We start from the raw sequence: 22823 nt of genomic DNA on the forward strand, positions 1-22823 counted from the left end.
GTAATATACGAATGTATGATCCTTATGATGTTGTGTGGAGGGTTTCTTTTCTACCAGTGGGTTATAGGTCTTACGATTTGTGTTTGGATTGGTTGAGAAATTTGACCTGACCATCATGAGGATGAATGCGAGCTTAGTAGATAATTTGAGGTATTATATGGTTTGTGTTATATGAGCTTTTGAAGGATTTAGTTAAATACCACTGCGGGATTATGGCAGTAATAGAGTATGAGTATTATGAGTTATTAGATGTTTTATTCTATGGCTTTGAGCCAAGTAGGGGAGTCTACCATTGGCAATTTGATTGCATGGTTATGTGTTGTATTGGTTTCGGTATGAGGCATACTTGTGGATCGGTTATGACTGCAGAGGCTAGTTTTGAGAATGGCATAGGCAAGGAACTATCTTGATACATGGTGTATTATACCTTATGGATATATGAAAGTCTTGGAATGATTTGGGGTTATTATGCGTGATGGATGTAATGTACTAAGAAAAGAGATTCACTCGGTTGCTTAGAGGTGCGGATTACTTCTTTGGGGCGTTAGTGTGCTTACGTAGCACATGTCGTTCGGCTCATTTTGGCAGTGTATATGAGATTTGAATAAAGTGGATGACTCCCTAGAAGGTTCTAATGGGTTCAAGATTCATATGTGGTATTTGAGAAAATTTTGAATTTGTAAATGGCCAAGATCTGATATTAGCATCGGATGGTGTCGGTACTTGCGGTATTTTTGTATCACTATGGATTCTACATTTCTGTATCAAAAAGGTAAAAGGAACATCTTTAAATTCACAGAAGGTCTCTTTAGAGTGGGTGTCTTGGTTGCGGTACTTTTGGGGTACTTAAGAGGGAATATAGCGATTTATGGGCCTTAGGGCAGTGTGGTTTTATGTTAGGATCTCTTGTGGTGAGCTTTGGGTAAGGATCGTGGTGCTCTAGCAAGGAGAAGTGTCAAGTTGAGGGTAATTCGGAAGGAACTCGGAGAAATATGACAACTTGGTAGTAGGTTGGATCAGAACGGTAATGGATATGATCGTTTCTTTGGGTACTTATGTTGTGGTGAGTCTCTACAGGTGTTTTGTGGCAATACTCTTGGGACTGGCGACCTGCGTGGCTTGGTTGAGTTAGAGGGATTCAATTCTAATGGCTTGGTTATGTGGAAATGAGTTTCGAAGTGTTCTCAACGATTTCTGCCATAACTTGAGATGGATTTATCTACAGGTATGAGGGGTATGTGGCGTGTTATGATTTTCTCCTGGATGGGATCAAGTGGAAGGTTTCTAGCTAATCGAGTATGTAATTTGCTTGTGAGCCATGGTCGATAATATAGTTCTCGTATTTTCATATGATGGCATGATAGATGAGGTGTGTCGTGTGGGATTGAGATTTGCATGTGCAAGGTCACAGTTCAGATGACTCGATGAATGTTATTACTACTTGGTATTGCCTGAGAAGTGTGTGTATTTCAGAAGGCACACTGTGTTTTCACTAACAGGTGATTCATTGGTATTGCAGTACTCGCTTGGTTGATTGACTGCTGATGTTCAGATTTTACAATGTGGCATGGAACAATTATAGAACTATTTCTCGTGGGGATGATTATGTATGAGAGATGTGTTAGACATTCGAGTGGTGGAGTTAGGATCGACTATGGTGATTCATGTGTTCTATGGATTTGGAGACTGTGAGTTCTCAGAAGTAGATTGTTTCAAGTTTGTGGACTGTGAAGTTGTGTCCAAGGTTAGCTAGAAGGTAGTACATGCTATGGTTAGGTCATTGTGGACTTTTGGAGGGCCATTTATCCATTTGGGGATGACCAAAGTTGATTTGGGGGCATATTGGTAGGCCCAATGAGGATGTATATTCTACACCAGGTCGGATTTGTTGACTCAACACTATTATTAGTGAAAGATGTGTCATTGGGTTAGAGTTGATCTTATTCATGTTATGATATGTTCTATGTGTTACTCTCCTATTCCACGATGGGTTGTGATTTGTTGGTTATATGCACACCCGATGCGGTCCTGTTTCGGCCTTGTAGCAAAATTCGAGCGAGATGGTTATTAGGGTATTGAATGGTTGATTGCGCCTTGGCTATGGTATTTCCGGGCTATGGTATATTGTTTTATCAATTTCTCCATGGTTATGGTTATGGTCATGCACTTCGTGTACTTGATGTCGAATTGCGTGTGGTTATTGATTTTGAGCATTATCGCTTGAGGTATTTTATAGGACCGGGGTTTGGATGGGGCCACGTGTTGCAGTGGAGTTATGTTGAGATATGATCATTTGAGTTAGATTCGTGTGTTTCAGTTCTACTATGTGTGATGTGTTTGCACCATTGCGTTTGTGGTGGCACTTGTTGAGCTTGCAGGATGGTTCTCTCATTTGAGTCATTTTCCATGTTTGAGTACGTTTGAATTGTTGCTTATGTTGCACAGATTGCACGGTTGTGGCTTTAGGTTGTATTGGTGTGGCATGTCAATAGAATAGTTTTGTTTGATGAGATAAGGTCATTGGACCTAAAATGGATACTATCGGAATTGATTACGGTATGTTTGGAAGAATAATATTAGAAGTCAACTTAGGATTTGGCTTTGGTTCTTGTCGGACGAGAGAGATCTCCATGACTTGTTGATCTGATGAGTGGTTATGAGTTTCTTCGTGTTTCTTTCATCATCGGCAGTGTACGAAAGTTTTAAACAATTTTTTATTTGATGTAGGTTTACTACCGGTATCGGGTTTGTTTTGAGCAGCTACTATGATCGGGAATTATTACTACGAGTATGCGAGTTGTGTGGTATACCATATGATTACATCTTGGATGATGGTTATAGATTGATACAGCTTTTTCAGACTTATACAGTGTGTAGATGTGAGATTCGGGTCTTGTAAGGAATTTCGGATGTTAGAAATTGGGTTCTAAGGCTTACAGACGAAGGTTAAAGTAATGATCTTCAATTATGTTGTGTTGTCAGGCTTACATGGATTGAAGTGACATGGGATCAACCCCCCCCCCCTCCGGGTATGTACGTGGTAAGGTTACACGGTAATTTGATGGCTTTGAAACAACTCTAGGCACGTTCGAGGACGAACGTATGTTAAAGTGGGGGAGAATATAATGACCTCACCGGTCATTTTGAGCATTTACATTCCGTTCAGCTATTTGAAGTCTTGACTAGCTTCGTATGATGTATTATGACTTGTATGAATCGTCGATTTGGGTTTTTAGGTGATTCGGAATTGATTTGGAAGAATGATTCTCAACTAGGAAGTTTTAAATTGGAAAAGTTGACCAAGTTTGACTTTTTAGTATTTGACCTCAGATCGAAGTTTTGATGGTTCTGTTAGGTCCGGATGGTGATTTTGGACCTGGGCGTATGCCCGGACTTGCATTTGGATATTTTAAGAAGGTTTAGGCACTATTTGGCGAAAGTTGAAAATTTGAAGGTTTGGAATGTTCATAAGTTTGACCGAGAGTTGACTTTGATGATATCGAGTTCGGATTGTGGTTCCGGGAATCTGAATAGCTTGGTTATATTATTTGGGACTTGCGTACAAAATTTGAGTTCATTCCGAGTTGGTTTGATATGGTTCGGCACGAGTTTTGGAGGTTAAAAGTTTAAAAATTTATTAAGTTCGATTTGAGGTGCGATACGTGGTTTTGATATTGTTGTGTGTGATTTGAAGTCTCCAGTAGGTCCGCGTTATATTTAGGGACTTGTTGGCATGTTTGTACACGATCCCAAGGGGCTCGGGTAAGTTTCAGATGAGTTTCGGATCATTTCCAAGTTCTTTGGCACTGTTGATTTCTGGTGTTTCAGAACTTCTTCGCGATTGCGTAGTGTATTATTGGAGCTGGCCTTTTTTTCTTCATCATGTTCGCGACTGTGTTCTCGCTTTCACTTACCTTCGTGAGGCCTGAGCATCGCATTCGCGTTCTTCAGCTCGCGTTCGCATAGAGTTGAGTTGAGAAGCTGGGGACTAGAAGAAATGTCTTCGGATTCGCGAAGTATCAGCAGTGTTTGCAGAGGTTTGGATCTGCTACGCATCGCGTTCGCGAGATATATGCTGCAAACACGTAGGATCTTTTGTGGCGGAGTGTTTTGTGTATCGCGAATGCGATGGTCCTTCTGCATTCAAGAAGAGTATACCTGGAGCAGACTTTTAAGTACTCTATTTCGAAGATTTCAGACATTTTATCATATTTTGAGCTATGGAGCTCGGATTTTGAGCTATCATAATATGAATTTTTGAGTTTTGAATATCGATTTAGAGTCGGATTTGAGTGAAATTTGTATGGTTGGACTCATAATTGAATAGGTCATCGGATTTTGTAAGTATTAATGGGTTCCGATATGCGGGCCCGTATTTGACTTTAATTTTTGGTTGACTTTGGGCTTTTGATCTAAGATTCCACGTATATCATTTGGGATTGTTTCTTTAGGCATTAATTGATGTATTTGAGTTGCTTTTGGCTAGTTTCGAGTCGTTCGGAGGTTGATACGCGCGGGATGGAATTCCTAGAGTATGGGTTGGCTTACTCGATATTGGATTTGGCTTGTTCGAGGTAAATAACATATCTAAACTTGAATTTGAGAGTATTTAACCTAGGTGACAAGAGTGTGGGCGTGCACCAAGGAAATCATGATTCTAGTCAACTATTAGACTATGACCGGATTTGTTTTGTTGTTATCTCATGTTACCTCCATGTTTTCCCTACTTGTTTGATTATTTGAGTTATGAATCATGTTAGAAATCATGTTTAGGCTACATGCTTGTTCTGTTGAGACCCACCGAGGTCATTTCTGCTATTGAGTTATTTTCTTAAATTGCAATTACATACTCAGTCATATTCATTCATTTTCATATCATATCTTAACCTCTGTTATAAATTGTTGTCACATCATAGTATCATTATTTTGGCTGATTGGCATGAGATTTGTGAGCCTGAAAGACTGGAGAGATTGATGACTGAGTTGGGGGCTGAGGGCCGTATTGTAAGAGATATTGTGGATCGGGTTGCACACTGCAGCAGACTATATTGGCTTTATATATATTATTATTATTAATGGGATCAGGATGCATGCCGCAACAAGTTTTATTTATTTATGATGGGATCGGACTGCACGCCGCAGTAGGACATGATGGTTTATATTAGCGCTTGGGTAGGATCCTCCCCTCCGGAGTCTGACATACCAGCAGTGAGTGCAGGTACCGAGTGTCGAGTGATTGAGTGTCGGGTGCTGAGTGATTGAGTGCCGGGTGCTGAGTGATTGAGTGTACCGAGTGATTGAGTGTCGAGTGTTGAGTGCTGAGCGATTGTGTACCGAGTGATTGAGTGTGACACAGTGAGATTGAGTACTCTGAGAGTATGAGTACATGATTTCTTCGATGTGATGCATTCCATTTGACATGCATACTTGGCATGTACGCATAGAGATGCATTTCCTCATGCTAAACGGTATTGTGATATTCATGGCTTCACATGCACATTGACATGTAGGCATAGAGATGCACTTTCCTCATGCTATCTGATAATGAAAAATCTTACCTGTTGTTGAAAGTTTTTGGGAAAAATCACAGTTTGGTGATTTCAGTGAAAGATTTGGGTTTTACTGTTATACCTGAAAAGCATGCATATTATTCAGTGACTCTGAACGAGTTGAGCATCATATCATTGAGTTATTACTTGTGTTGCTTTTATTATATTATTACGAGTTGTTCTTGGCTAATTGTGTTGGACTCTGACCATTGTCCAAACTTGTAACTGCTTTCAACCTAAGGTTAGGTTTGTTACTTATTGAGTACATGGAGTTGGTTGTACTCATACTACACTTCTGCATGTTGCGTGCAAATTTTGGAGCTGATGTTGTTGTGTATGGTGGGAGCTGGCATTGAAGATGTATCTGCGTTCCGGTTATAGCTGCCTCCTTTTCTTGGTAGCTTTAGATTTATAAATCTGTTTATGTATATTTCAAACAGATGATGTATTTATTTCATACAAGCTTTGTAAACTCTAAATCTTAGAAGCTCATGATTTGTACTACCAGTCATTGGGTTATTGTATAAAATTTCAGTTATTTCATCATTATTTCTCAGTAAATCTCATTTGAAATTGGATTATTGTTAAATTGGCTTGCCTAGCGGGTTGGGATAGGTGTCATCACGACTAGCTGGATTCTGAGTCGTGATAACTTATTAATAATATTTCTTTTATGCAATTTTGTTATCTTTATTATTATGTATTTTAGTACAATGTCATGAATCATCTCATATTTTATGTTATTTTCTTGAAGAACACCTAATATAGTTTTGTCTTACTTGGATTAACGAAATATTTGGAGCACAAATTCTATATTTTTTGCTATGAAGACTTAATGAAAAAACCCGAGAATAACTGCGATTAAAAAAATTCGATATTTATTGGTTTGGTTTGGTCTTTAGATTTAATAACCTGACACAATTGATTTGGTTTGGTAATTAAAAAATCTGAACCAACCCAACCTATGTGCACCCATAGTTACAATGTAGGCAAGATACAACATAACTCACCAGAAAATTATTCAATTTATGCAAGTTTAAGTGACTAAATGTAATAGCGTAACATGTAGAGGCAGAGTCAGGATTTGAAGTTTATGGGTTTGGGATTCCAAATCATTTAAGTTACTAAATTTTAAATTAATAATTTATACACATTCAATGAATTTTTTAAGAAATATATATAGTTTTGTGGGGAAAATAGTAGATAATATTGAGCAAGAACAAAAAGGAAACAAGACCAACTTATCGAAAAACACTGTGTCGTGACAAGCCACTGCCTTGAAAGTGATTTCGGTCGGGCTGGGTGCAAATTGTTAAAATTGGTTGCTCCCCAAGGTTCCACAATCCTCCCAAACACGTGCACTCGTGGCTGGAAGTTTGGAGTTTTACAAAAAAAGAATTGCCGAGGAAAAATAAGAAGAAAAATAGTCTTTTGAGAGGATAGTCTTTTGAGAGTACGAGAGAATAAATATTTTGGTGGTTGTTTAGTTCACAAATGATGATGCTTATATTGGCAAATCATCTACCACTACTAAAAAAACTACTTAGATTCGTCGAGGAAAACCGACCGAAATCGGTTGGAAATTGAAAGAAAGCAACTGATTTTCGACCGCTTTTAATTAGTCGGAAAAATGATGGTCGCTAACGTTTTGCGATCGAAATCGGTCAAAATTTTCCGACCGAAAATGGTCGGTTTATTCAATGCGTTGACTGACAGTCAAACTGCATTTACCGACCGAAATCGGTCGGTATTAATTAATTTTTATTTTTATTTTTCAAATACCGAGCGAAATCGGTCAGAATTTTAAATATATAATAATTTTAGAAATCTTCCAGATATATATTTTTTTGTATCGCATGTATACTCCCCAACTCGAGATATCATAGCACCACAATATTATATCTTATTACTATATTACTAATTAGTACTAGTATATATTATCATTATTATTTTATTGAATTCTAATTCTAAATATAGAATATTAAATCTTATTACTAAGCACTAACTACAAACCTTCCTATATTTGCTTATTTTTTGTTAGTCCACAACTGTTGGACTTTATGCATCAAAGCTCAACTTATAAGATGGAAAAGCTCACATCTTTCCGCCGATGTGGGACAAGGCAAAATTTCAAATTTCGACCGAAATCGGTCGGAATTTTTAAATTTTTTTAATAAAAACTTATTTTCCCATTTCAGCCAACGTGGGACAAGAGCATAATTTCAAATTCCGATCGAAATCGGTCGGAATTTTTGAAAAAGTTTAATAAAAAATTATTTTCCCATGGAAAACCCCACTACTTCTCTTCCCATGGAATATTTACTTACTAATCAATAAAAAATGAGTGGATTAAATAAGGATTCCATATATCAATAAAAAATTATTTCAAGTGAATAAAATTATGATTACATTTTAATGTAAAAATATGCTTAGTTATTTTTTCTAAAATTTCATTTATAATCCTGAAATGACACATTAATTGTTTTATATAAAAAAAATATATGAACTAGCCGGAATTAAATATATCGTACATTGGTTAAGTAATTGGTATATATATATACACACACTAATTGTATAGTATATAAGCTATATAAGATGTACATATAATATAGTATAGTATATATATATATATATATAAAGTATTAAATATTATTTATTTAAAAGCCATTTATATAAAGGTTGACAAAAACCGACTGTCTTCAGTCGGTAATATTATTAAATTTATATTTTAATTATTTTTCCGATCAAACTCGGTCGGAAATATTTAATTATAACTTATTCCGGTTGGTAAATTAAATATATATATTTTTTGTTATATTAAAAACCAATTGCCTTGGGCGAAAAAAAATTGAAAAATTTTAATAAAAAATTATTTTTATAGATTATATACAAGTATGACCAGGTCTTGGTCAAATATTGACCAAGTTCTGACCGAAATCGGTCGGAATTTTAATTTTTTATTGTGAGACCACCATTTCTGTTGTCAGAAATATTTTCTTTGACTTTTGCGACTAATTTACTTAATTTTCGACCGAATTACATGCAGCTGATTTCTATGTATAACTTAGATGCAAGGTTTTGGAATTTGCATTGTACCTTAAAACAATTCATGTGCTAAAAAATTTAAGGATTTAATTTACATTTCTGATGATGTATAAAATTAAACTCAAACTTTATATGCATGCTCCAGTTCCAGTATGATGATATAATGTTAAAAAAAGTTGGGGTTACAGACTAATACTACTGGATTGAAAGTGATAGTTGCGCCGTCCATTATTAGCTGCTATGTTACGTACGTTGCAGAAGATCAAGAAAACTATAGGTCTGTACTCTGTTCTCTGCACTAATTTCATTCTGGTTAATAATGCGTATCTAATCTTCTTCAGATAGCTAGCTGTGCAAATCTAGCAGCCAATCATCATTTCTTTATGTCTACATCCTTAAATGACTGCGCTGTATAATCATTTAGTTCCTACTTCTCATATTTTTATGAATTAACGCTGGAGCTCCTCTATAAATTTGATTATTATTCCCTGTATTTACTTCATTGAGTGTTTTTCTAATTAACGTTAAGAACATCAAATGGCTTTCACTAATAACAAGCTGCAGCCATGTTTAATTTTAATGGTGGTCTTGTGCATCTTCCTCTTTCCAATGCAAGCACAATCCTGTAGTTGTTTACATGGAAAAGCGGCCAACATGCCTCAAGACAGAATTCAGAACAGAAAGGTTGTCTTTGTGGAAATATTCCGAGAGGAATTAGGTCTTATATATCGATTTCTACTGTAAAGGAAGAAGATCGATTTGAATTATTTATATCAAGTTTAACTTTTATGGGCTGACAATTAAAATGTATATTATTGCAGGTGCTTCACAACTTGAATGAGAAAAAGACATCACCCGTTACTGTAACTGGAAGTGAAATTACTGAAGAAGGACATGGAAATGGTAAAACAATAGGCTCAGAGAAATATGGGAAGAACAATATTAGTAATAAGTTGGAGGAATATCATGTGGAATTAAGAGAAGCACCTATGGGACCAGACCCTTTGCACCATCATGTGGGTATCCCCTAAGAATAAAGCGGCCATAAATGTTAATACTGCTTTCTATGTTATTTTCTTATGCAAATCGGCTTCTTTAGTTTAATTTCTTTTATTTTTGGCTATGACCTTTAAAAGGTTAATGTTCATATAAACAGGCTTTTGTAAACTTGCTACAAGTTTGTCATGTAAAATATTGTACTACTAGTATTTTGTTAATTTTCTCTTGTTATCAGGAATGTCCTCTATGCAGAAACGGGTATTTTTGTTTTTTTGGTCAGAAAGATAACATTATATTATATTAATAACAAAACATAGCGTTTATAGGGAGCTAGGTGCATCTGGTAGTTCATTTACAACAGAACACTGTTCGTAGAACCGTTACTTATGCTTAATTATGTATGCCTCGTATTTATGGGTTTTGTTGTCCTTATGTACTCATTTTGCAAGAAGGTCCCATTTCATTTTACTGTACTAAACAATTTGCTTCTACAGTGTATCAAAGTTAGATGACTACATTAATCTTGCATAATTAATACTCCATCTAAAAGATAATGATACGTAATGAGTAGTAAAAAAGGTTATATGATTCTTCAAATAATTAAGTAATTTGTATAAAATGGTCCGACATCTTATCTTTAATGATCATCCAAAATCAAAAGGAGACATTTCCTCTGGAAAAAGATGCAGTATAATAATTATCATCTTTTCCATAAATCCAAACTTCTATAGGTTCTCATGTATTGTAGCTAAAAATTGAGCCCTTCAAATGTAAATCATAAATCTTCATAATAATAGTGCTCCTGAATACGCCATAGGGTACATGGATTTGGGCTACGAAGTAGAACTAGGTAGTTTAATTGGAAGGAGAAAATTTTAGCATAGGTCGCCTAAAGAAATAGCGATCAACTGTGTACAACGAGTAATTTTATAGTGTGTCTTACACAACTAACGCTTTTTTTTTGTCTTACACATTTGTAGATTCATTTCTTATACATCAGCTATCACAAAATTCAGTGACGACAAAATTATGAGATAAAAAAAAGGTATTATATAACTAGTGCCGTGTGAGACAATAAATAAAAAATTTAGTTTACAAGGATTCAGCTACAAAAGGGTAATTGATCACTCTGTCCTGCAGTCTTTGATTTGATACTAGTAGTATCATCCATGTTCAACAACCCATCTAAAGTCACATTCTAATTGTCAGGAAAGTAATATATTATTATAGGTCAATTTTACACAATGGTGTGAAAGATATTTTTTTTATGTTACACTCTTATTATTTTAGTCCGTTCTATAAATAAATGATAAATTTTTATATTTAAAAAGAATTTAATTTTATATTTTATATTTCATCTTTAAAAAGACACATTTTTATTGTTATAAACATTTTCATAACATATCTAAGATAATAAATTTTGCGTATTTCCTTAAATATTTGTCCAGTTAACATGTCACGTTAAGACGGACGGAATATGTAGACAAGACTCAAGAGGACACAGCTGGATGTATAATTACTAAAATATCATTACATCATTTACACCGTCATTACTCTCCTAGCTACTGTCAAAATTTTCCAGCTGTGCTGCCCTCTGTACTATCCTTAAAAACTGCAGAGAAATCTGAGAAAGGAAGCGCAGGTGTCCTTTACATGAAAAGAAGTTTTATTAGATTGAAAAAAGTTAATGAAAATATTCGATTTGGTTGCCCGAAATGATAATAATACTCAGGTGGGCAGGACTGTCATTCTTGATCAGTTGCTTAAAGCTTCGAACAAAAAGCAAATAATCTGAGGATATCTACTGGAAAGAGATCCAAATCACATTAATTATAGTGCTGACAAGTGACAACCTAAATATAACCGAAACTGGAGTCCGGAACCAAAATAATATATTTTTGGACTCAACAAACAAAACTAAGTGGAAAAAAAAAATCTAGCGACCAAAATTCATATAACGTCCTTTAAAAATATACTATATTTGAATATGAAAAGACGGTCAGATATAGCACCGTTTATTAAGGCGTTATAATATAGCGCCTTAACAAACGGCGCTATACCTACATATTAAATCCGTCCCCTTCCCTTCTCCCACCAAACAGAACTCCCCCCCCCCCAATTAACGACCAAAAAATCTCAAGTGGATCCCACCCGTCCCAAAAAAAAGTAAAGATTCTCGGTCCCACATCCTAACTAAGGGGTTCTCTCGTTGTGGGTTGTTCGTTTCGGCTCCAAATTACCAAATCTTTAACTTTCCAAAAACCTTAAATCGAAGTATTCCGACTTAGTTTTTGTTAAAATTCGTATAAAAAATGCATATTAGTTATTTTTAATGTGTTCTATGTTGTTTTGTGATTGTTTTGCGATTTAACTAATTTTTTATTTTTATCCGGACTATGATATTAGTGTGCTAAAAAAAATAGTAAAAATAGAGAAATTAATATTAGTTGTTAAAAGAATATTTTGTGATTAAATTTATTTATTATTTTTATCCGGTTTAGATTATTTATTTGCTAAAAAGTTAAAGATTAGTAAAATAGATAAATTCTTACTATAGTTCCCTCTGGTGGTATCTTGTGGCCTAATGTATTGCTTGTATTTATAATGTAGTATCATTTTAGCGTAGTAAAATGTAGTGCCCTTTAGTGTAGTATCCTTGTAGTTATTGAAATTAATCATTTAAGTAGCTATTATACCCAAAATTACGTCAAAATATCTGATAGTTCAAACACAAACTCTGTCCAATTCTAGTCAATGATCATAAGAAAATAACCTGAGAAAACAATAATATTTTCTGGATATCTTGGTGCTACTGGGCCTCAAATATCGAGCCCGAAACCCATATGTGAATATTTAATAATTAAATCTTGTATAATTATAAAAATTAATTATTTAATCTTATTATAGTTAAAAATAAGTGAGTCATAAACAAAAATATATAATAATAAAACTAACATATAAATTAATAAAACTAACATATACAACATTAAACTAACATATAAATAATAAACTAACATTTAAAATAACATACATGTTGAGTGATAAATCGAGAAAAATTTCTCATCATGAACACAAGAATTCAGGATATCTTAGTGCTACTAGGCCTCAAATATCGAGCCTGAAACCCATATGTGAATATTTAATAATTAAATCTTGTATAATTATAAAAATTAATTATTTAATTTAAAAACAAACATATAAAATAATAAAACTAACATGTAAAATAATAAACTAACATATTAAAGTAAAATAATGTAAGTAATCTTGTTTAATTTACAGTAGACGACATGGAGGTTCCGCCTTTGCATCCCGGACTTGCCAGCGTGGAGCTACTGTTGTTACACGGCGATCATAGGTCGTCCCACATATGGGAGGGATAGTTACAGGCCAAGACGTTCTGCTCCAGGAGAGTAGACGACATGTAGGGCTTTCTCAGGGACCACCCTCTTCATCCCCGTATAGTCATATGCCTCTAGGATACGGGTTTTTATAGGATTGTGGAGATCGGCCGGTTGCAGCTCGATTGGTCGTTGATCACGGCCCTAATAGAGCGGTGGCGACCGGAGACGCATACATTCCATTTGCCCATTGGCGAGGCCACCATCACGCTGCAGGATGTGGAAGTCATGTATGGGTTGCCCGTTGATGGACACCATGTTGCTCTGCCGCATGCCATGAGAGATCAGACAGGTTTGCAGTACCTGAAAATGTTGCAGCGGCTCACCGGTTTATAGCCACCAAAAGAGACTACACTGGTTGGGGCCAGTCATCTGTAGTTGATGACTGTCCGACATCATTTGGAGGCATTGCACCCTGACATCACAAACGATACACCGGAGCTTCATATTCACCGGTACATGAGGTTCTTGCTACTCTTTATGTTTGGAGGGGTTTTGTTCCCGAATACTTCGGGGAACCTAATCAGCTTAAGATTTCTTCATCATCTTGAGCGGCTAGATGATTTACCCTAGTACAGTTGGGGTGTTGTTGTTCTCGGCTACTTATACAGCCAGATGTGCCGGGAGAGCATGGGCACCTAGCGTGACGTTGCTAGATTTTTGCCGTTGCTACAGGTGAAAACATATTCGAATACTCTATTCATTATAACATACCCAGTAAAAATATACCTTAAATTTTACGTCCACTTTGTATGTTAGGTTTGGGCCTGGGAGTGGTTCCTGCAGTTGCAGCCACCTCTACCATCATTAGCTCCGGGTGCCCAACCTCCGTTTCTCCCTCTAGCTAGGAGGTGGGTTGATAGGCATGGATATGGACGAGAGTACGAGGCTCGACATAATCTCCCCTTGTGCTGGGATTTGTTGGATTTACTGGAGGGCACATAGGTAAATGTATACCTAAGTTTACTTGGCCTGGCTTCATATTTGTTGCGTATACTCACATTTTCTGTTGTTACTTAATAGTTCATTTGGAGGTCATACATCGACGAGCTAATAGCCAGTTTGCCCGATTATTCTTCGGTCGGCCGAATTATGTGGAGCTCTTTCGTCCCGTTGATGTGCCTTGATATTGTGGAGAATCATGCCAGCGAGCGAGTACTTCGCCAGTTTGGCCGCCCGCAGCTTGTACCTCCACCGCCCGCCTGGCATATCACACATTACCAGCGGGATGATCGTTCGAGGGTGGACTAGACATATATGGCATGGCTAGAGGCGCAGATCGATACTTAGGGCCAGCGAAATATATGTCAAGCTCATGTCGCATTAACCAACGATAGGCTCCCTCGTCTTCCTGCCTGATAGATTCCATGCGCCTCCTGAATTTACACTCTTGGTGATCTGTTGGATCCATCCACATTAAATCATGCAAATCCTTATTGGGATATGCCTTCTGAAAATTGGCCTTCAGGTGCCTCACACAGTAACGGTGGTAGGCATACGGTTCCTTCCATGCACACAAATTCTGTACATAACTTAAAATACCACTATGCCGATAAGATATTAGACAAATACATGAACGTTGTTTGATCACGTGCTCTTTCAAGTGGTTCAAAAATAGTGTCCACGTCTCTTGGATTTCATTGGCACAAATAGCAAAAGCTAAGGGAAATATACTTCTATTAGCATCTACTGCAACGACGATCAACAGCTTAATATCATACTTTCCATAGATATGACTGTCGTCTATGGATATTACCGGTCAGCAATGCACAAAACCATCAATTAATGGTTTAAATGCCCGAATACGTATCTGAATATATATTCTGGTATTCCCGAATTCTTCTTAAGCTTCCATTCAACAACAGTCCCGAGGTTAAAGTGTTGCAATGCGGCCATGTACCTGGGTAGAGATGCAAATGACTTATCCTAGTTACTATAAATAATTTCAAACGCACGCTTGCGCCCGAGAAATGCCTTTCTTTTTGTAATGGTGCACCCATATTCCTGGTGGACGGATGTAATACACTCTTTAATCTTGTACTATATGGATGCTTCAATGTGTGGAATCAAGACAAGAGAAATCAAGTCAACATCCAAGTTGAAGTAATTCCCACTGAATGTGTCCATTTCACAATTGTGGGTGCCAATGTATTTACCCACAACCCACATATTTGTTTTCTTCTTCGTTGCATGCAGCATCCAGTTATAACCCGTAAACCATCTACGTCAAACAACCTTATATACATCCGGAGTTGACTCTCATATCGTCATCTCACGACATTTTTTTACGCTGTACATTTTCACCGCCCTGCTTAGGCACCCTTTATCAGGAAAAAATATGCCCTTTGACAGCACCGTTGGTCTAGACTCATCCCACATTACTGTCCGAATTTCGTCAGTATCCCTTGAGAGGCCATCCACATCTGGTATACTTGGGAAATGATCAAGGTTGGGAATCTCTCTTAAATGAAACGACACGTGGGACTCATACAGTCTTGGTCTAACGGGGGTGAAGCATGCTCCCTCGTCAAATCAGGTCCAGCATTCTCTTCCTCTTCCTCATCACCCTCATTAGGGAAGGGTGTGTCATCTCCTTACTTATCGGCATTGTTGTCATAGTCATTGTTCTCTTCCTGACTCTGTGCATCTGCCAGATCCCGATTAAATATGTCGTCTTCGGACAATTGAGTCAGGAAATGACGTTCAATTTGCTCATTCTCACTGCACAACCAACAAAATAATGAGTTACTCACATTGATAAATACTTTACATATAGCTATATCACTTCACTTACAAATCGTAATGTGTTGACATCCCATGATGGACATCATCCTGTTGGTGATGACTCCCCGGATAGACCACCATGATCCAACACACCAGAACTACACATATTCCAACTGGGAATTGGTTCATAACTTGTAAAATTCATATCTAGCTAGTACCCCCTCTGGAATTTATGAGTGTTAATACAAATTTAATACAGCAAAAATAAACATTGTAACACAAAGAAAAATTAAAATTTACCACTCGTCTTGTGGATCGTGTAAAGTAGGAGAGAAATTATTTCCTCGCTCCTCATTCGCCCATGGAGATAAGTTTAGATCAGGCCAAACTCTTTCAGCTGGAACCTGTTCGGCTAAAACTGCTCCAAAATAACCACCCGATGACTGAGGGATATCCCTGCTTTGCGCAACCTCATTATTGCGAACGTCTTCAGTCTTGACGTACATTTCCAACATTTTTATCAAAAGAAATTCCCGATATTCATCCGGAGTCCTCAAAAGATTACTCAGAGTTTCATCATCCTCGTTCAATTTGCTCATTCTCACTGCACAACCAACAAAATAATGAGTTACTCACATTGATAAATACTTTACATATAGCTATATCACTTCACTTACAAATCGTAATGTGTTGACATCCCATGATGGACATCATCCTGTTAGTGATGACTCCCCGGATAGACCACCATGATCCAACACACCAGAACTACACATATTCCAACTGGAAATTGGTTCATAACTTGTAAAATTCATATCTAGCTAGTACCCCCTCTGGAATTTATGAGTGTTAATACAAATTTAATACAGCAAAAATAAACATTGTAACACAAAGAAAAATTAAAATTTACCACTCGTCTTGTGGATCATGTAAAGTAGGAGAGAAATTATTTCCTCGCTCCTCATTCGCCCGTGGAGATAAGTTTAGATCAGGCCAAACTCTTTCAGCTGGAACCTGTTCGGCTAAAACTGCTCCAAAATAACCACCCGATGACTGAGGGATATCCCTGCTTTGCGCAACCTCATTATTGCGAACGTCTTCAGCCTTGACGTACACTTCCAACATTTTTATCAAAAGAAATTCCCGATATTCATCCGGAGTCCTCAAAAGATTACTCAGAGTTTCATCATCCTCGATGTTAAACTCAGCATAACAAGCAACCACTTGCGGAGTGACAGAATACGGATATCTTCCGGTTACTTTAAGGTTCACCGAACGTTTCCTCACACTCATTTTTTTTACATAACAACGATTTCAATCTATCATACTCCATTGTAAGTGGCAACTTAACATGATACTGTTGAGATAAACTATAACTTAGTGAGTTATTCGCCACCAACCTCACCCACCCAATATAATGAAACCCTAATTCTTCAGTGTTCAGACATTATGACAAAATGCAAAACAACTTAACGAAGAAAAATTTAACAAGATTTGAGAATTTTTCTCAATGGATTTTTACAAAATCCTTAACGTTTTTAAATAAGGCAATGCCCAATTCGGGGGGTCGAATTTTTTGAGATATAGCGCCTCAAATAAGGGCGCTATATCCATTTGAATTATTGTTATGTCAGTTAAGCGCAGAATAATTATTGGTGGGCCACAAAATATGTATAGCGCCTTAATAAACGACGATATACTTGGTCGTCTTTTCATATTCAAATATAGCGTCATTTTAAAGGGCGCTACATATATTTTAGTCACTAACTTTTTTTTTCATCTATTTTTGTGTCTCGAGTCCAAAAATATATTATTTTGGTTCCGGACTCATCGAAACGGGGAGTTCTATAGTAGGTTTGATGTATCCCACTATCTTAATCTTCTAGTTAGTGGCAGTAGTATATGATCACGTCATAGATTCTATAGGTAGATGTAAGGAAAAAAAAAGTAGAGTACTCTCCATTCATTATATAATAAAACAGTGTTTGATTGAACTCAAAGCTGAAGTATTAGTTTGTTTAATTTTTTGTAACGTAGTGAGAGACTATATATCAAACAAAAAGTTGAAATTTTGTAAAACAGAATTGTATAGAATAAAAATATACATAAAGTAGTTTACGAAAAAGAATCTAGTCGTACATCAACGAGTCTATGGACCGAACTTAGTAAACAAGAAAAAAAATTCCATTTTGCATAGACGAAATTAGTGACAAGAGAGAAAATTAACAGAAGACAATATTCTTGACAAGAAAGAGGTAATTAACAAAATGAAATATTTTACATAGCAAAAGCTTCTTGCAAGTTTTTAAAAGCCTGTTTACATATTTGTCTTAGAACTATAACCCCTCATTGAAAGGTCAGACCCAAAAAAGAAAGGAAAACTAAAAAGAAAACTAAACAAGCTGATTAGTGTGCAGAAGTAAATATTACAGTAGTAGAAGTAAAGTAAGCAGTGTCAGCTATGGCATAATCCCAGGTTTATTCCCATGATGGTGCAAAGGGTCTGGACTCGCAGGTGCTTCTCTTAATTCCACACCTAATTCCAACTTATTGTTCTTCCCATTATTCCTTGTGCTTATTGTTTCTCCATATCCATGTCCTTGTTTAGTAATTTCACTTCCAGTTACAGTAATTGGTTCTGTCTCTTTCTCCTTCAACATGTAAAGCACCTGCAATAATAATAATACAAATAAATAAATCAAATCCCCTTCCTTTACATTAGGGTAAATCAATAAATGTACACCTTTCTCTCTGAATATATATATTTACACAAAATAAACAACCTTTCTGCTGTGTTGCGTGGCGGTTTTTCCATGTGAGTGTCCACTTAGCAATAAACAGTCTGCAAAATAGATTAAAGCAGAGTAAATGCGAAGTCTTGCACAAGACAGAACCAGAAAAGAAAGCTCACTAATAGAAAGACAAAATTAAAGTGAGAAAATGATACCTGAGCATATATATTGCACTTGCAAGGCTACCATTAATATCATCAAAGAAATTAGATAGTGCTTGTTAGTGAAGGCCATGTGAATTAAAGTTTTTACTCCACTTACACAAATATGAAACAGAAGAAATACTAATTTAATTTTCTAGATGAAGTAAATATTGGAATACTGATCGCAATTTATAGAGGAGCTTTAGCGTTTCAGACACACTAATATGCATGATTAGACAGATAGAGGTAAAGAATATGATGATTAGCAGCTAACTGCTATAGTTGCAGAGAAAAGAAGAAGAAGAAGATCAGATACGCATTATTAACCGGAAAAAGACTGTGCAGAGTACAGACCCTTAGTTGATGCTTGACACTCTTCTTGACGGCGCAACAGTCATTTTCACTCCACACTATGGGTCAGTAGTTCTAGTATTACATCATCCAAAACAGAAGAATTCATATAAATTTTTAGAAAGAAACAAGAGTAAGAATAAAAGGGTATACCATATTTATACACATTATTGACAATGTAAAAGAATTATTTCCTCTTTTTTTTTTTTTAATTTATATGACGTAGTTTGATTCGATACGGAGCTTAAGAAAAAGGAAAGAGCTTTTAAGACTTATGTTAAAGAATAAAAGTTTTGTGGGAGCATAATATTTGTGTGTCTATAAAAGCTTCCTATTAAAATTAAAATAAAATTTTAAAGTTAAATTATTTTTAATTATAGAAATATGTCATTATTGTTTAAACAGACTAATAAGAAAAGTTAACACATAATTAAAACGGAGAAAATATACTATCAGGTCACTCAAAAAAATACTCCATCCGTTTTAATTTATGTAAACCTATTTCCTTTTTAGTCCGTGCCAAAAAGAATAATTCATTTCCTTATTTTGAAAAAATTTACTTTTATACAATAATTTATAGTCACACAAAAAATATGTGCCTCATTTTACACCACAAGTTTAAAAGTCTTCTTTTTTTTCTTAAATTCCGTGCTCAATCAAATGAGTTCACATAAATTAAAACGGAAGATTTACAAGTATTGTGCATAAAACTTAATTATAATTTTTAAAATAAGATAAATTACGTACTACAACAAATAAAGATTAGTGTAACAGGATTTTGGCAAAGATGACGTTTTAAAGCAGAAACTAAAGATAGGACCTAAAAAGTGCAAGTGCAGAGGAGAAAGCTAGACATATTAAAGTAGGACATCAAGTGGACATAGAATTGAACTTTCAGTTTCCCACATCACTAACGTTACTTCAAATGTCAACTTTGCTTGGATCAATGCAGTTTGACGGCAATTTGGAAACTCTACATCAAGCAGTTTTTGGACAGATTCCATTTACATCATTTGAGTGATAGTCACTATGTATATGAGTATCAAAAGGAATTAATCTTTTATCAGGGAAAAAAACAATATAATAGTATTAATTTTCTGCTGGAAACTTAATTACACTAGTGATAGTGATCAAATTGTTGATGATGCATGCAGGATGCAGTGATGGTAAGACTTTATTTGCACTCGGTATTTACACTAAATCAATAAATACATAGTATATATAACAACAATAATAATAATTCAGTATAATCTCACTAATGGGGTCTGGGGAGGGTAGTGTATACGCAAACCTTATTCCTACCCTAGGGTAGAGAGGTTGTTTCCGATAGACCCTCGGCTCCCTCCCTCCAAAAACTTCTCACCTTGCTCTTGAGGTGACTCGAACTCACAACCTTTTGGTTGGAAGTGGAGGGTGCTCACCACTAGAGCAACTCACTCTTGTCAAAATACATAACATATGTTTTTTTACATATTTTATTATTAAATAAATATTAGTGAATAATATAGCGTTATAGTAAATTAGTATAATTTTGGTATAAAACCAAGTGCGGATAAGCTATTACAAATACTGGCCATTTGCTAGATCAACTGTTAAAGCAAAAAGAAAATCATGCCTGTTGGATGAACTATTTTGATAAGGTTGCGGGTTTTCTATAGAAAAAATAGAACTGAACTGGTTGTAGAACATTTGGGTGCCCTCCTAAACCAAAAAAATTGTAGAATATGATATTTTTGGGGGTGATTTTTAACTTTTAACCCCGCTTGTCCCATGGGATAAATTTCAAGGTCAAAATTTAAAAATTCTGCTCATGAGATAAGCGAGTAGAAATACTTGTTAAACTTGAAGTTCGTCTATACGGCAAGTGAGGACAAAATTAATTCAAAACCATCCACTTTTAAGGCTATTTGTGTACTTCTATTTCTGTAACTTTTTGCTCCAATCCAATAATCTATGAGCCTCCTTATGTACTGGGCCTCTGAATCTGATTCGAACTGGATCTTCCGGCCCATACATCAATAGTAAGGACAAGAAATAAAACTTAGACCATGCATGTAACATCACTAACTTCATGTTCACCACATCATTGGAAGTAGGGGTGTTGATGGATTTTTAAAAACCGATTAAACAAACCGAATTGTATCGTACTGAACTAACTTTTAGGGTTTTTTTAATAAAACCGTAGGTTTTTATATAAATTTATAACTGTACCGATAATTAGGGTAGGTTTTTTATTTTATGAAAATAAACCGAAAAAATACCGAATCGTACCGAATAAATTTACAATGTGAAAAATATATTTATATATTAAGTTTAAAATAATAAAGCATTAAATTTTTTCTTAGGACTTTGGAATTATGAAATAGTTACAAGCCAACAAGTAATTAAACTCAAAATCCTAATTCCCAAACCTATTATGCTACTCTTATTGAAACTAAATTATTTTCAGCATATTCACTAGCAAGACACAAGGTATTGTAGCGATTATGAGTAACAAATTACAATGTATTGAATATGTTTCCTTTCGTATAATTTAGATTTATCTTTTTGAATATTTAATCTTCTTTATAGGCTTTATTCTTGAGTCCGAGTTTGGTTAATATCTTTACACTCGTGTGATTTATATTTTTATTATATTTGCTTTACGTTGTTGTAGAATAGTTGATGGATCTATATTATAACCATCTTTCATGTTTTCTTAATTCATCACCTTTTAAACTGTAAAAATGTCGAGAGAGTTTTGCTAAGTTCTATAAAAGTATGTATGTTATTGCATTCTACTTCTACTAGTGACTTTTACATGACATTTAAAAAAAATTATCAAAAATTAACTGAACTGTACCGATACCGAAGAGAAACCGACATGATTGAGACGGTTTCGAAAAGTCTAATTTTGGTTATATATAATAAAATAACCGAAAAAATAATATGGTACAAATTTTATAAAATAATCGGCCCAACCCAACCATTGACACCCCTAATTGGAAAACATAAATATTCTCTAATATCCAAATTTACACAAATTCACTGTCACCAAGTCACGCAATGAAAGTTTCAAATGATTAAATTGCAAAAGTCTTAAACTTCAAATGCAAGGACCTCTATACACGAACCAATTAACCAATTAACCAAACGACCAGACCTTTCTTCAAAATTCTTCTAAATCTTCCTGTCAATTAAAGCTATATCACATAGGGCTGCTTATTGGGCGGATTGGGCGGTTATATACTCTTAACGGTTTGGCTTATCGGTTATCGGCTTTTAAATGTATTAATCCGCTAGCCACCCGATAAGATATCGGGCAGATTGGTATCGGTTTAGCTCTTATCGGGCGGTTTATCGAATTGTTTGTTGACCGCTATGACTCAAAATAAAATTCCTAAGAAGAGAGCTAAATAGAAGAAATAGAGAGATGTGTATTCCAACGTATTTCCCAGTAGAATCATCTCTGGGGATGAGCCTATTAACAACTTATAACTAAATGTTTAATAGTAAATTAGTAATAGAGAATAGAGATAGAGTACTGGAAGTGGAAGAATGATTTTTGATTATTTAATATATATATATTCTTAACGGATTAACGGATTATCCGTTAAGAAAATTAAATAATCCACCCCCAAACCGATAAGTCGTTAATAAAAAAATTTCAATCTGTTCCCCGTCCGTTAAACTGATACCAATAAGCTATTAAGCTTCGGTTTCGGTTCGGTTTTGAACACCCCTAATATCACATAAATTGAAACGGAGTGAGTACCTTCTAGGGATGGCAAACGGGCGGGTCAAATCGGATATAAGCGGGTGAAAATAGGTAATTCAAAAAATAGA

General features: G+C 35.5%; 1 long non-coding RNA gene across 2 annotated transcripts; it reads right to left on the reverse strand.

Moving 5' to 3' along the window:
- Positions 1–17968: 17968 nt before the first annotated feature.
- Positions 17969–19113, reverse strand: LOC104116439 (uncharacterized). 2 transcript variants are annotated; one of them, XR_011409167.1, is made up of 3 exons: positions 19002–19113; positions 18496–18554; positions 17969–18381 (listed from the first exon to the last, which is right to left on the reverse strand). It is a non-coding gene; the product is annotated as an uncharacterized lncRNA (long non-coding RNA). The 2 variants fall into 2 exon arrangements; XR_011409166.1 differs by lacking the exon at positions 19002–19113 and adding an exon at positions 18660–18978.
- Positions 19114–22823: the final 3710 nt, after the last annotated feature.

This window comes from Nicotiana tomentosiformis, chromosome 6 (assembly GCF_000390325.3).
Source record: "Nicotiana tomentosiformis chromosome 6, ASM39032v3, whole genome shotgun sequence".
In the NCBI taxonomy this organism is placed as follows: domain Eukaryota; kingdom Viridiplantae; phylum Streptophyta; class Magnoliopsida; order Solanales; family Solanaceae; genus Nicotiana; species Nicotiana tomentosiformis.